The following is a 14,068-nucleotide window of genomic DNA, read 5'->3' on the forward strand; positions in this document are numbered from 1 at the left end:
AACCACTGTAATATGTGTAATTTCATGAGACCATCAAAATGTGTCTTTTCCCACAGCCCACATAAACGTTATAACATCAACGGTTTTATTAATTGTAACACTTCTTACGTAGTTTATCTCATTAATTGTGGCGGTGGGAAGAGATATGTTGGTAGGACAACAAGGGCCCTAAAGATCAGGATGCAGGAACACTGTAGACTTATTAAGAAAAAGGACTTGCACATCCTGTCTCTAAACATTTTTCTGAATGTGGAAGGGGGGGCATTAATAATTTTTCCTTTATGGGCATAGAGAGAATAACTAGAAAAGAGAGAGGAGGTGATAAAGTGAAAATATTGGACTGTAGAGAATCCTATTGGATTTTTATGTTAAAAACAAGATTCCCAGAAGGGATAAATATAGAATGGAATATAAATCATTTTTTGACATAAAATCCCTCATTAAACACATTTACTTTAATTACTTAAATATAGATTTTATTGTGACAATGATAAATAATTATATCCATAATTGAGAGATTATGAGGTTAAATGTGGACCCTATGGTGGTTATTGCCTTGTTTTTTGAATATGTATTTTTTGAATATGTATTTTTGTATTATTTCAGTGTTTGAGAACAATGTATATAAGGATTCTCTAATTGTGTTTTGAATTGCAGGTTACATCTTTTTCAATGATATCGTGATATGTATATTCATAATATGCATGAGTGGAGTTATTTAAAATTATTACAGACATATTGTCTTTTGTAATATCTGAGATAATATATCATAACCTGAGATTATGACTAAAGAGATCTTGATACTGGAATATTTTGAAACTACTACTATTGTTACTATATTTAGAACATTAAGATTATGATCATAAGAGATCTCGATACTAGATATCTATACTGCATTATCTATGGAATACGTTAAAACTACTGTAATTATTGCTATGGTTTTATTCTTTTGGATCATATATCCACATTATGTTTTGAGAGTTTTTTCAATGATAAATTGTAATTATGAAAAAATATCCCTGTTTCATTGGAAGGGTTGCACATGTTTTTATAACAGGTATAGGAATATACTGATTCTTTTTAAACTTTTTGTAATACTAGATAGTTTTTTTCTGCACTTTTTTTATTACACTAATGGTTCAGCTGACTGTAGAATAATAGCTTTCCTTCTGTCTTGTCTGTAAATTGTTATTTTTCTACACTCTTATATAGCCTAGCTTATTCGTATTGGGAGCTGCATGGGTTATTCAATTTTGTGCTTTGAACATTGAGTGCATTTGCATGCTGTCAAATGCAGAGGCTAGGGTAGAAATTTGATCCCATTCACGCATGCGTGAATTGTTAGACAGAGGGAGATATGTGATCGGCTTATGCCTTGTCCCTGTGCGCATGCGCGTGCCGACGGGACAGAGAGGGGTCGCATCTCGTGAGATCTGGCTCTTCATAAGCCACAGGGTGTGTGTTGCTCCCTGGGGCTGCTGATTGGCTATGCCTCGTGATGGGATTTACTCCTGGACCTGGTTGTTTAGCGCATGCGTCAGAGGGGCGATGCGCATTGGCCAAATGTAAATTGTTGACGTCATCGGTTTTGGCGCCAAAATGGCAGTCAGCTGCTATTTAAATGTTCCGTGTATTGTATATGACACTTCTTGATAAAGTGCACGCTTTGCACGAAACGCGTAGAAGGGCTGCAACTCTATTTTATGGCTTCCCAATAAAGAGTGATTTTTTGCCAGGCCTGCTCTCCTTCATTCCTGGCTGTGCGCTGCACACACATTGCACTTGGATTCTCCTGACCTGATACTGCCCCATTATAGGTTTAGTTCTTTATTACTTATTTATGTTTGCTTTACTCCCTTTGTTATAAAGATGTAGGTCCCTGTGTATTTTTGAGCACCATTCCTCCACATATGTATGCTTATTTTTTTATAGCCCTGATTGTAAATAAAATATCACACAGTAATAGTATTATTATTATTATTTGCCAGTTGTAAAAAGTACCAGCAGCTTAATTTCATTGTGATATTCTTATTTTGCCTGTTAAATGTTACTATGAATGTTTGCCCAATGTCATAGCTGGCTGGATTCCCCAAAAATAACAAAAGATTCTTGAATGTGGTTACTACAATTTAATTGCCTAATTAATTTATGATTTGTTATTATATATACTGTATATGCACTAAGGCCCCTATTCAATATCCGTCAAGCAACCCCTCTCTCCGCTTTAAGACCCATCTTAAAACACACCTCTTTAACAAACATATGGGTAGCTCTGTTAGCTGGTAGAATATATCTCATACGCATTGACCATGACCCCTTGCAGATGCTCTAACCAGAACACCCCTCTGTCTCAAAGTTCCCCCTACTTACCACTTAGATTGTAAGCTCTTTGGGTTAGGGACTCCGTTGAATCGCTTATTCCCATTATGTGTTATATTCTAACAGTATATCACGTGTAATACTGCTGTAAAACTGTGAAGCGCTATTTACATGGATGGTACAATATAAATATATATGCATGGGGGAGGGATTGTCTTCCATCACAGATCACATTCCAGTATGCACTTTTTTTTAGGTTTATACCCCTTTTTAGCTTTATTCATTATAACATCGCCGGAAAAAGAGATCAGTGTATCTCGAAAGCTCGCAAGAATAAAAGCATTTCGTTAGCCACAGAACGGTATCGTCTATTCATTTTTTATTTTTTATATATATATATATATATAAATTTATATTGCACCATCCATGTAAATAGTGCTTCAAAGCAGTAATACAAGATACTGGTGCCAGCTCCTTGTGAACTTAGGTAAGTCAAAAATATAGATTGTAATCTCATCTGGACATGGGCTGTATCTGTAACAATCCTACCTGTACAAATCCTATGCTTATAGTGTACTATAAATCCTAGGATTGGAGCTGAGCACAGCAAGAGGAGGGGGGACCAGCAAGGTGTGGGTTAAATAATTATTTATTGAAAAACATGGTATGGGGGAACAAAACAAACACTCAGGTGCGTTTCAGGCAAAACGCCCTTTATCAAAGAGATGATTCACGTCTTCTCCCTCTCACAGTCTTATAGACGTCTCCCCACCCACAAACAATAGTGACGCCGCGTCAATTTTGGCACGAACACATAAGAATCAATGCCATTGGTCAGGCTCTCCTCCAATAGGATCCCTAGATTTAGTAGGTGCGTGTTATGTGGAATAGGAGTGACGTGTACACTTCACGCTTTTTTTGAATATCTAGAGGCAAATACTTAGAATTTGAAATTGACTCATTCATACCATATCATGACACACATATTGATTACCTTGATTTACATTTATATATAGATGTTGGTCAAAAAATACAGACTAGCATATATAGGAAGAAAAAATCCAAAAACTCCCTGCTCTAACAGTGCCCATCCTAGATCACTAATAAGGGGCATCCCCAAAGGACAATTCCTTAGATTACGGAGAATATGTTCTACAGAAGAGTCCTTTTTAATCCAAGCGGAAGAATTTAAGAAAAGATTTGGGAGTCGTGGTTATGGAGAGAGGGACCTGGAAGTTGCTTTTGATTATGCATTAAACATGGATCGAACAACTTTTGACTAAAAACAAATAAAAAAAACACAGTAATGGTAAAAGAAACACTCATATACAAAATGATGCAACTAACCAGTTACCACTTTTTATAACCAGATTCTCAAAACAAGCTGAGCAGATTAGATTTATTTTACAAAAACATTGGGCAGTTTTAAAATTAGATAGAGATCTTGATCTATATACTAGTTAAAACCCAAGAATGGTCTTTAAGAAAGCCAAAACTATTGGGAATCATGTAAACCCTAGCATATACTGCTCAGCTAAAGATAATGTTAAAAAATTACCCAAAGGATTCTTCAGGTGTGGGAATTGCAGTCTCTGCAGATATGCAACACCAATAAAATCTGTTAAGAATATATATACTAATCAAATATATCGTATTGAGTAATTCATGACTTGTAATACAAACTTCGTTATTTACTTGCTCAGATGTGCCTGTGGGAGTGGCTATATAGGCAGGACGATCAGAGCACTTAAAGTTAGAATAAGTGAACATATCCGTAGTATCAAAAACCATGATGATCGATTTCCTATAGCACGTCACTTTACCACTTGCCCTTTAGGATCACTCACTACATTTTCCTATAGTGCTATAGAACACATACACATTTCTCCTAGGGGAGGAGATAGAGAAGCTTTATTGAACTGTAGGGAGATGTTTTGGATTTATGCCCTTGGGACATTAGCAACCAAGGGCATGAATCATGATTGGGAACTCAAGCACTTTCATAAGTAGTGTCCTATTCCTATATATATATATATATATATATATATATATATATATATATATATATATATATATATATATTTGTATTAGTGATCATCTCCCTATAAAATCATATTACAAATGAGTTGGCAAATATATATATATATATATATATATATATATATATATATATATATATATATATATATATATATATATATATATATATATATATATATATATATATATATATATTTGTATTAGTGATCATCTCCCTTAAAATCATATTACAAATGAGTTGGCAAAAATATATATATATATATATATATATTTTTTTTTTATCCCTAGACTGTTTATAAATGTATTATTAGCCTTAAAATTGTTTATATTGACTACTCTCTTTAAGGATATTAATGTGTATTATGATTATAATTTTTACTTTATATTTGCTATGCATCCCTTTATTCTTCTCCTCTTTCCTTCCATGATTATGATGCACTTGAAATAGACAGATGCATATAGGACAGCGTTCATTATATTAATTTGTTGATTTTTCAACTACATTGATGTGATTTTTTAGATATGTATGCTCTAAACAAGTTGCATTTTCCCATTGGTCCTCACCTATTCAAGAAACCGATTCGCAGATTTATTCTATTTGTTTTTTTAAATGTCTGTTATTTTCTTCTTTTTTCTTTTTTATTGATTTTCTCTCTATTTTCTCCATGCTAAATATGTTTTATCCCTACTGTCAGTCTTTGTCGGACTCCTCGCTCCCATGAGACGCACCCATTGGTTATAGAGGCTTGATTGGAGGAGAGCTCTACTATTTAGATCCATGTGATATGCCCTCACTCCTAATATATACAGCGTCATCATTGTTTATGGGCGGGGAGGTGTTCGTGAGACCGCGAGGTCTGCACGTCACTCCTATTCCACATGAGATGCACCTACTAAATCTAGGGATCCTATTGGAGGAGAGCCTGACCAATGGCATTGATTCTTATGTGTTCGCGCCAAAATTGACGCGGCGTCAATATTGTTTGTGGACAGGTAGCCGTCTATAAGACTGTGAGAGGGAGAAGACGCGAATCATCTCTTTGATAAAGGGCGTTTTGCCTGAAACGCGTCAGAGTGTTTGATTTGTTCCCCCGATACCATGTTTTTCAATAAATAATTTTTTAACCCACACCTTGCTGGTCCCCCCTCCTCTTGCTGTGCTCCGCTCCAATCCTAGGATTTTCTTCTGCCAAGACACCATAGCGTGATGCACGCACCCCAGGAAGCAGCTATTTTGTGAGTATTGTCTCTCCCCTATTATTTATGGGGAGTTGTTGACCAGAAACAGTGTTACAGTGAGAGATCTCTGTTCTGTGGAGTACTGCATGAGACTGTTTTATGCTTAAGCCTATATTTGTCTCCACCATATGGACAGTCATGATTTATTGAAGGGTCACTGTTTCTCAAAACACTGGGTCCAATATCTCCTTTAGCTTTATTTGGCTTCTTTCTACACCATGATATGTGTGCTTTGATATATGGATTACCAATATGTCTCAATCTTACTGAGCACTGTTACTTGGACCTGCGTCCTAACTACCTATTATCGTGCACTATATTCGAATTGTGAAGTACTTTGAGTCCCATTGGGAGAAAAGCACTATATGAAATAAATGTATTATAGTTATTATATATATATATATATATATATATATATATATATATATATATATATGTATACATTTCGTGAGAAGCAGTTAACAAATGAAGTAACTACCATTGCAACTTCTCACCATATTGCATAGGGGAATAGTTCCATGAGTTCCATGAGTTTCTTTGGAAGAAACGAGACAATATTTCAAGGGAACCTTCCACTTTGCCTCAAGAAGAAATTTTTCGACTAGCTTATTCTGCCTATGCTCACGTATGAATATGAAACTTGAACCCTAAATGCGAACATAATTCAGAAGCTTCAGACAATGAAAATAAGTATGGAGAGATGTGTGCTGAGTATTTCCCCAAAAGACACAAAGAAGAATGAATGGGTCAAAATCAAATCTGTGATATCACAATGGTAAAGAAATTAATATGGCAGTGGGATGGACATTTGGCAACAGGAAATGACCATTGTTGGGCAAATATGGTGCTCAACTCTATTCCAAGAGAGACTAAACGACCAAATTGATGACCAAAGGTAATATGGGGGGATAAAATCAGAAAATTTGTGGAGCAACGGGGAGAAGAGGAGCTTTCAACTGCAGTACCTGTAAGATAATTTCCGAAGCCTTCATCCAGCAGTTGATGGATAAGGGTTGAAGATGATGATGATATATAAAGTGTGTGTAAGATATGGTATGAGAGAAAATAGAGAAAAAATTGACAGTATGTCAGGGATGTGCCTGGTGGGTCTAGAACCCTGGTCCCTGGTGTTTCTACTCTAGAGTTCTGATAGAGGTGACCAGCACTTCAGAAACAAATAGAATCCTTTTCATAAGGTATAAATATCCTCTTGGACCATTCACTACATAGGATATAAATACAGCATCCCTGACAAGGGATAGGGGACTAGTACCTAGTGTTTTCTAGCACACACATGTAGTACAAATAATGTCCCTTATACAGCTGGTAAGTATATAAATCCACAAGGGTAACTCACTGCTAGGTTCCCAGGTCCTCTGTGCGGTCCACTTGCGGTTCCAAATGGCGTGCAAATCCACCAGGAGTAAACAGGAGAAAAATGGAGAAGGGCAGTGCACTGCCAAAAAGACAGGAGGAGGCTCACAATTAAATTAATCCTTTATTCTTAAACTGGATATAGCATAATAATGTTATCTGATTTAATTTATTTTTATTCTTTATTACACACTTCTTTCGGTAATATATGTTTTAAGTATATAATAGTATTAAAAGTTATATTTTAAATTAGTGGTGTGCATTTAAGTGAATTTTCTTGGGGGTACAACCATTTTGTACCCATATTTTTCTACTAACCCCTAGAGAACTCAGAAATACCCCACCTACGTGTTTCGGGCCGTGTGCCCTTTATCAAGGTGTATATACAGTATGAGTATACAGTAACTTGTATCACAGAGTGCTCAAATGTGAGGATATATATTTACTTGGATTAAAAAGGATAATACAGCCAATACCTGCCTATTGAGAAAGATATGGCTTGTTCTCCTCCTATATCACAGGCATAGACCCCCTAGAACACAGAGTATGCACTTTGAATCTTCATCCCAAATCAAAAAGAATAATAATCACAGCACTTTGAAGAAGATTTTGTGCATAGCCCCATTTTTTGTCTGCATTGCTCTGCTTTTTTCTCCACACTTCTGAACCAATTTCTTGGTTATATCATCTCCTCTGAAGGGTTAAGTATGGATTCTAGTAAGATGCAGGTCATTATGGAATGGCCAATTCCAAAGAATGGGAAAGATGTTCAGAGTTTTGTAGGCTTTGCCAATTTCTATACATGATTCATTAAAAATGTATCTGGTCTAATTGGTCAGGTTAACAAACTCACTTGAAAATATGTTTTTTTTGAGTGCTCACCAGAAGCTAACTCAGCCTTTGAGCGACTGAAGTCTCGCTTTACTTCTGCTCCTCATTCATCCAGACCCAGAACTTCCATTCATAGTAGAAGTTGATGCTTCCGACTCTGCCATCACAGCCGTTCATTTTCAAAGAATTGGACCAGAGATGCTCCATCACCCTAGTGCATTTTATTTTTAACAAATGTGATCAGCGGAGAAGAACTAAGACATTGGGAACAAGGAACTCTTGCCCATTAAGTCCGGCTTTTCTGAGAGGAGACATCTCTTAGAAGGAGCCATTCACCTGGTTACCATCCTTACTGATCATCAGAGCAGGATGTAATTTCTCTTCAGAAGGACTTGGAGAGACTGGAAACGTGGGCAGGTAAATGGCAAATGAGGTGTAATACAGATAAATGTAAGGTTATGCATTTGGGATGCAAGAATAAAAAGGCGACTTACAAATTAAAAGGAGATATATTGGGGGAATCCTTGATGGAGAAGGATTTAGGAGTGCTTGTAGACAGCAGGCTTAGCAATAGTGCCCAATGTCATGCAGTAGCTGCAAAGGCAAACAAGATCTTATCTTGCATCAAACGGGCAATGGATGGAAGGGAAGTAAACATAATTATGCCCCTTTACAAAGCATTAGTAAGACCACACCTTGAATATGGAGTAAAATTTTGGGCACCAATCCTAAGAAAAGACATTATGGACCTAGAGAGAGTGCAGAGAAGAGCCCCCAAATTAATAAAGGGGATGGACATTCTAACTTATGAGGAGAGGCTAGCTAAATTAGATTTATTGACATTAGAAAATAGGCGTCTTCTGGATCAATATACTGTAAGTACGGATATAGGATAAAATATCTGTTGTCTAAATTTAGCATAGGTTGAACTGGATGGGTGTATGTCTTTTTTCAACCTCAACTACTATGTAACTGTATAACTATATAATTAAAACAATGAGAAAGGACCCCCAAAGAGCTGCAAAATAGTGTATACATTACCTTAATGCAATATATCTGGGTTTTATTAACCTAACTATGTCAGTTAAAAAGTTATACATTTATTAAGAGACAGAATAAAGTGAAAAATAAAAAAAACGTAAGTATAAAAATTACGAGATCAGAGGGTGATCAAACCACAATCTGTACTTGTCCATAGTAGTGAGAGGTTGGGTGTATTCTGAGCTCCCACAAAAGGGCTTCTAAATAGCATAAAACCTAAGTGTTTTTTATTTATATATTTTGCTTTCTAAACCTTTAGGGCACAATTTGATTTAAAATTTGCGAGCCACAGCTGAGCAACCTAACTGACAGCCACAGCAGCTAGCTCACAAACAATCCTGCCTATACAGTAGCAATCGACCACACAATCGCATCGGACTGGGATTGTTTTGACCTCTCCACATCTGAGATATAAATCCAATCTAATAGTTGCAACGTTCTTTCTTTAAAGTATTTGTCTAAAATCAACAAATATAAAGATTGTTACCTATCAGCCATACTCCGATCGTTGCCCTGAAAAGACAAAATGCGGCTTTATTAAACACAAACACACAACCAACATAGCAGCTGCAGCAGTAATTTGACAAATTTACTGGCAACGGCAATATCACAGCTAACCACCGCGGTTCAGGGGAATGTGCCATGATACGGCTGTATAAGAAAACTCTGTCAAACTATCATGGGGGTTACTTTCAAATAGCAACATAGTTGCCCTTCTTACGACTTGACACATACAGTAGATACTCATTATCTGGCTGTTTTTGGATACAGCACAGTATTATTTCCACTGCAACACTATACTCCTTGATCTATTATCTATTTTATTGATATCCTACTGAGAAGTGGGGCAATACATTGGGCTCTTACCTACCCCCATCATTCTATTTTATTTAGCTAGCAGAGCACACACTGAATAGTCTACTATTTACAGCTCTGCCCATAAAGAGGAAAACTAACCCCCCCCTCCCTCTTTTAACATTCACTGCACCCCGGAGTAGCGGCCACATTTTGCTCAGTTTGTGTTTTATTTTACAGTACCAAATTCAAATTTGACATTTTAGTTGTTACATATTACTTGCCTACAGTGGCGGTGAGCATCACATTGGGATCACCCTCTCTACCCTCTCGTAATCCCAGTTTTGCAAATCCTCGGATATTTCCTAGGTAGCACCCCCCTATCTATTAATAAACTTCGGGAGTTTGAGAGAGTTCCCTCTCTTCACCTACTCATAAATGAGAAATGTCACATTCTGTGTGAGACGCAGAACAATTACAGTATGCTGCTCCAATCTTTTGCTACGTTGAGTTATTTTCATACACAGTCAGTCTCTCTGACCGCTGGTTGCGTTAATTATTAATTAATTAGTTAACTAATTCTTGTGAGTCAGACAGTCACTCAATGCATCTTCTAGACTTGCAGAAGTGGTAGCCAGTGAAGTGCACAATGCATTGATTCAAACAGATATAAATCTGAAAGGGGGCTATGCACTAAACAGTGATAAGTGTAGATAAATGCCCTTATAGTGGAATACTTCCTGCTTTGCTATTCACTAAACAGTGATAACAGTGCACTATCGTGCTCTAATGGCTTTTTAATTACCTTTAACAGCCTGAGGCAAAAATGTCGTTCGACAAGCCAAAAAAAGGTGCAAAGACACTTTTTTTGCCAGTAAATGCTATTCACTAAATAGTGATAAGCTTATCGAACTTTAAAATCTTGCAATATTTTGTCACCAGCCAACGGTTGGTGCTAAAAATATTGCATGATGCATAACATCATTTTCTTTTTTTTCTTACAGGATTGATAACGGACACCGCGGGGACTCCCTGGAGAGGGGGGTCTCCAGGTGGATCCCATGGGTGTCCAGGGGCCTCTGCAGGTCCCTGCCAGCCTCCGGTATCAATTGTTTGCAGATGTGGAACTCCATTAATAGTTAACATTTGATTGCAGCAACTTAAGTTCTGGGGTTGGGATGATTAGGTTTAATGCTTCCGATTTGTCATTGTTAACTTTATAGCCTGAGACTTTGCCGAATTTATCTAGTTTAGCCTGAAGGTTGGGAAGGGATATCAGAGGGTTAGCTAAAGTTAATATTACATCATCCGCAAATAGGGAGATTTTATAATTGGTCTCCTCAATTGGGATTCCCTGTACTGTATGTTGACTTCCTCCCTGATTGTCGCAGCTATGGGCTCAATCGTTAATGTAAAGAGAAGCGGGAACAGGGGACAGCCTTGTGTGGTTCCATTTTGAATCCCAAATGGATTCGAGTCTCCTCCGGGAAGTTTGACATAAGCTGTGGGAGTCTGGTAAAGGGCTCTGACACCAACCAAAAATTGGCCCTTAAATCCAAATTTCAACATTGTTTGATCTAAAAATGCCCACTGTATGCTATCAAACACCTTTTCAGTGTCCAGGCTTAATAGAATAGCTTTCGTACCGGTCAGGTGCACACGGTCACCAATAGTTATGATCTTTCGGATGTTGCGATGTTTCAATCTGACTCTCTTTGTTCAGGGTGATCTCTGTCAGTCTGGTGCTACCACTCACTGTGCTGTCAGAGAGCCAGGAAAAGTCTCAGATTCACCGGAGTGTACATCTCCATTGGGATTATTTGCAATTCACCGCAGTGCTGGCGGATCATCCTCTAAAGATACCATTACGTGTTTACTACCCATCTCACGTTTGTGAGTATTCTACATATCGACTTGATACCACTATCTTCACATTTGTTGCTTTAACAATATTGCACCATCAGAATATCTTTCTGTTTTCACATGTTTGTGCTTCCCGATGATCTACACCTCTCCACTTGCCACGAGGATTGAAAGAGCAATCCCACACTGGGTCACAGCAGCATTCATCACATGTGTTTGTATAAGTATCACTGTTGTTTAATTTTACACAAATGATTTTCACATATTGATAATTTTAGAGCGCCACTATTGGTAAGTCTGTTTTAATCACCTGTCCCCATCTGCAATCTCCTGTTCTCCCCTGCAATCTCCTGTCCCCCTGCAATCTCCTGTCCTCCTGCAATCTACTGCCCCCTGCAATCTCCTGCCACCCTGCAATCTCCTGCCACCCTGAATTCTCCTTTCCCCCTGCAATCACCTGAGACCCTGCAATCTCCTATCCTCCTGCAATCTCCTGCCACCCCTGCAATCTCCTGCATTCCCTGCAATCACTTCACCCCCCTGCAATCACCGTACCCCAGCAGTCTTTTTTATATGTATTGAGGATTTATTTTTATGTGTATTGACTGTTTGTTTGTTTATAGATATATAGATATGTATTGTTTTTTTTTTATAGATGCATTGCAGTCTTTTTTTATTTGTATTTGGGGGGTTTGTATATATTTGGGGGGTGGGGGAGGTTGAATGTATTTGGGGGTGGGATTTTTGAAATATGTATTTGGGGTGGGAAGTTTTTTACATTTGGGTGTTTTCTTGGTATACTTTATATTGTGTGAGGGGGGATGGAATGAGTGAGAGTGGGGTAATTCATGCAGGGGGAGAGTGAGAGAAGAGAGGACAGAGTGAGGAAAAGAGAGTGAACACGGGAGAGAAGTACATGTGAGGCAGGAGGGAAATAGAGGGGCCTCGCAAGGTGTGAAATTGGAAGGAGGGGCTCACAAGGGGATTTCCCCCCCTGCAAGGGGTCAACCTCACTGCACACACCCTCCTGCAAGGGGGCCTGGTTACGCCGGAGAGGCAAGTGCGCTGGGCAGTGGGGGGAAGCATGTATTATTACCACCATGAGTAGAACCCACACCATTATAGTGACTGGGGTGAGAACAGAGACAGGTCCAGGGTCAGAGTTGTAGACCGTAGAAGCCTTACCGATGGGTATTGCTTCGAGTAGAGTGCTTATTCTGTAAGAAAACAGTCAGTAGGGGTGAGAATTTGGCTAAGGAAAGAGACACCATTCTAACCTAAAACATGTTATGGTATTATCTCACAGTGTATGTGGGGTGGCACTGGTCAATCAACTCCGTAGTCCCCAAACAGTCAATCAGTAAATTGTAATTTCATTTGAAAACAATTTATTAAAAAAAAAAAATTGTACATAATCTGTATTCTGTAATCTAATCTTCTTCCTGCTCAGGAGCTGGGGACATGAAGACCGACATAAGATAGTCTTGGTAAATAAGGTGTTCATTAATTTTAATGTATGTACTGTAAGCCTTTCCAAACTGCTACTAGACATATTGTTTCTATGATATATTATGATAGACCCAGCTGTGCTACACACATGTTCAGATAGCACTCTGGCTGTGGTTCATCCTTCTCCTGAACCTGCGGAACTATCACTGCTATCACCACATGTTATTAATTGTTTCCACTATTGGACATTTTAACCCCATGAGGACTTACTAAGGAGTTTCACCACACTGGTTTGAATGAACTGTTTTTGCACTTTTTATCATACAGTAGTTATAGTTGTCATATTATATTATTCCACATCATATATTCAATGTGTTATATGTTTTCACTTTTTGCATTTTGCACTTCATTTTTTGCTATTTGCACCTCTATATACTTTATGCACCTACTGATATTTTGTCAAGTTGCGCAGTTTATGGAACAACCTAGAGGAGACACTCACAGCCACTACCAGTCTAAGGGCCTCATGCACTAAGTGCCAAAAAAGTGCAATCACCAAGTGTTCCCTATCGGCATGATTTTGGCGATTGGCCCTCGCAGTATTCAGTAAGGGCCGAATCCCTGCCGAATCACTGCCGAATCCCTGGCAAATCACTGCGAAAGCAAAACGCTGATGAGCCGGTGATAAAAAAGCCTGGCTCCCGATAGCCTGGCGATAGGCCGTTTCTGCCGACATGTGTTTGCAGCAGAGAGAGATCAGCCACTCTCTCTGCGCAAACATCGGTACATTAAAAATCTTTCTAAACAACTTTTATTCATAGTGTACATGTACAGGGGGTCTCCGGAGCTGAACCGCATTGGTTTCAGGTCCGGGGACCCCTGCTTCCCGAGACACAGGCCCCTTTCTGAGGTGCCGGTATCCCTCTGCATTAAAAGGTCCCGATCACGTGACCGCGGAATGTAAACAAAGCAGAGGGATACCGGCACCCCCTAAAGGGGCCTGTATCTCGGGAAGCAGGGGGTCCCCGGACCTAAAACCAACGCGGTTCAGCTCCGGAGACCCTCTGCACATCTACACTATGAATAAAACACCTATATCAATAAACAATCATTCCTT

The sequence above is a fragment of the Ascaphus truei genome, chromosome 2, assembly GCF_040206685.1.
Source record: "Ascaphus truei isolate aAscTru1 chromosome 2, aAscTru1.hap1, whole genome shotgun sequence".
NCBI classification, from domain to species: domain Eukaryota; kingdom Metazoa; phylum Chordata; class Amphibia; order Anura; family Ascaphidae; genus Ascaphus; species Ascaphus truei.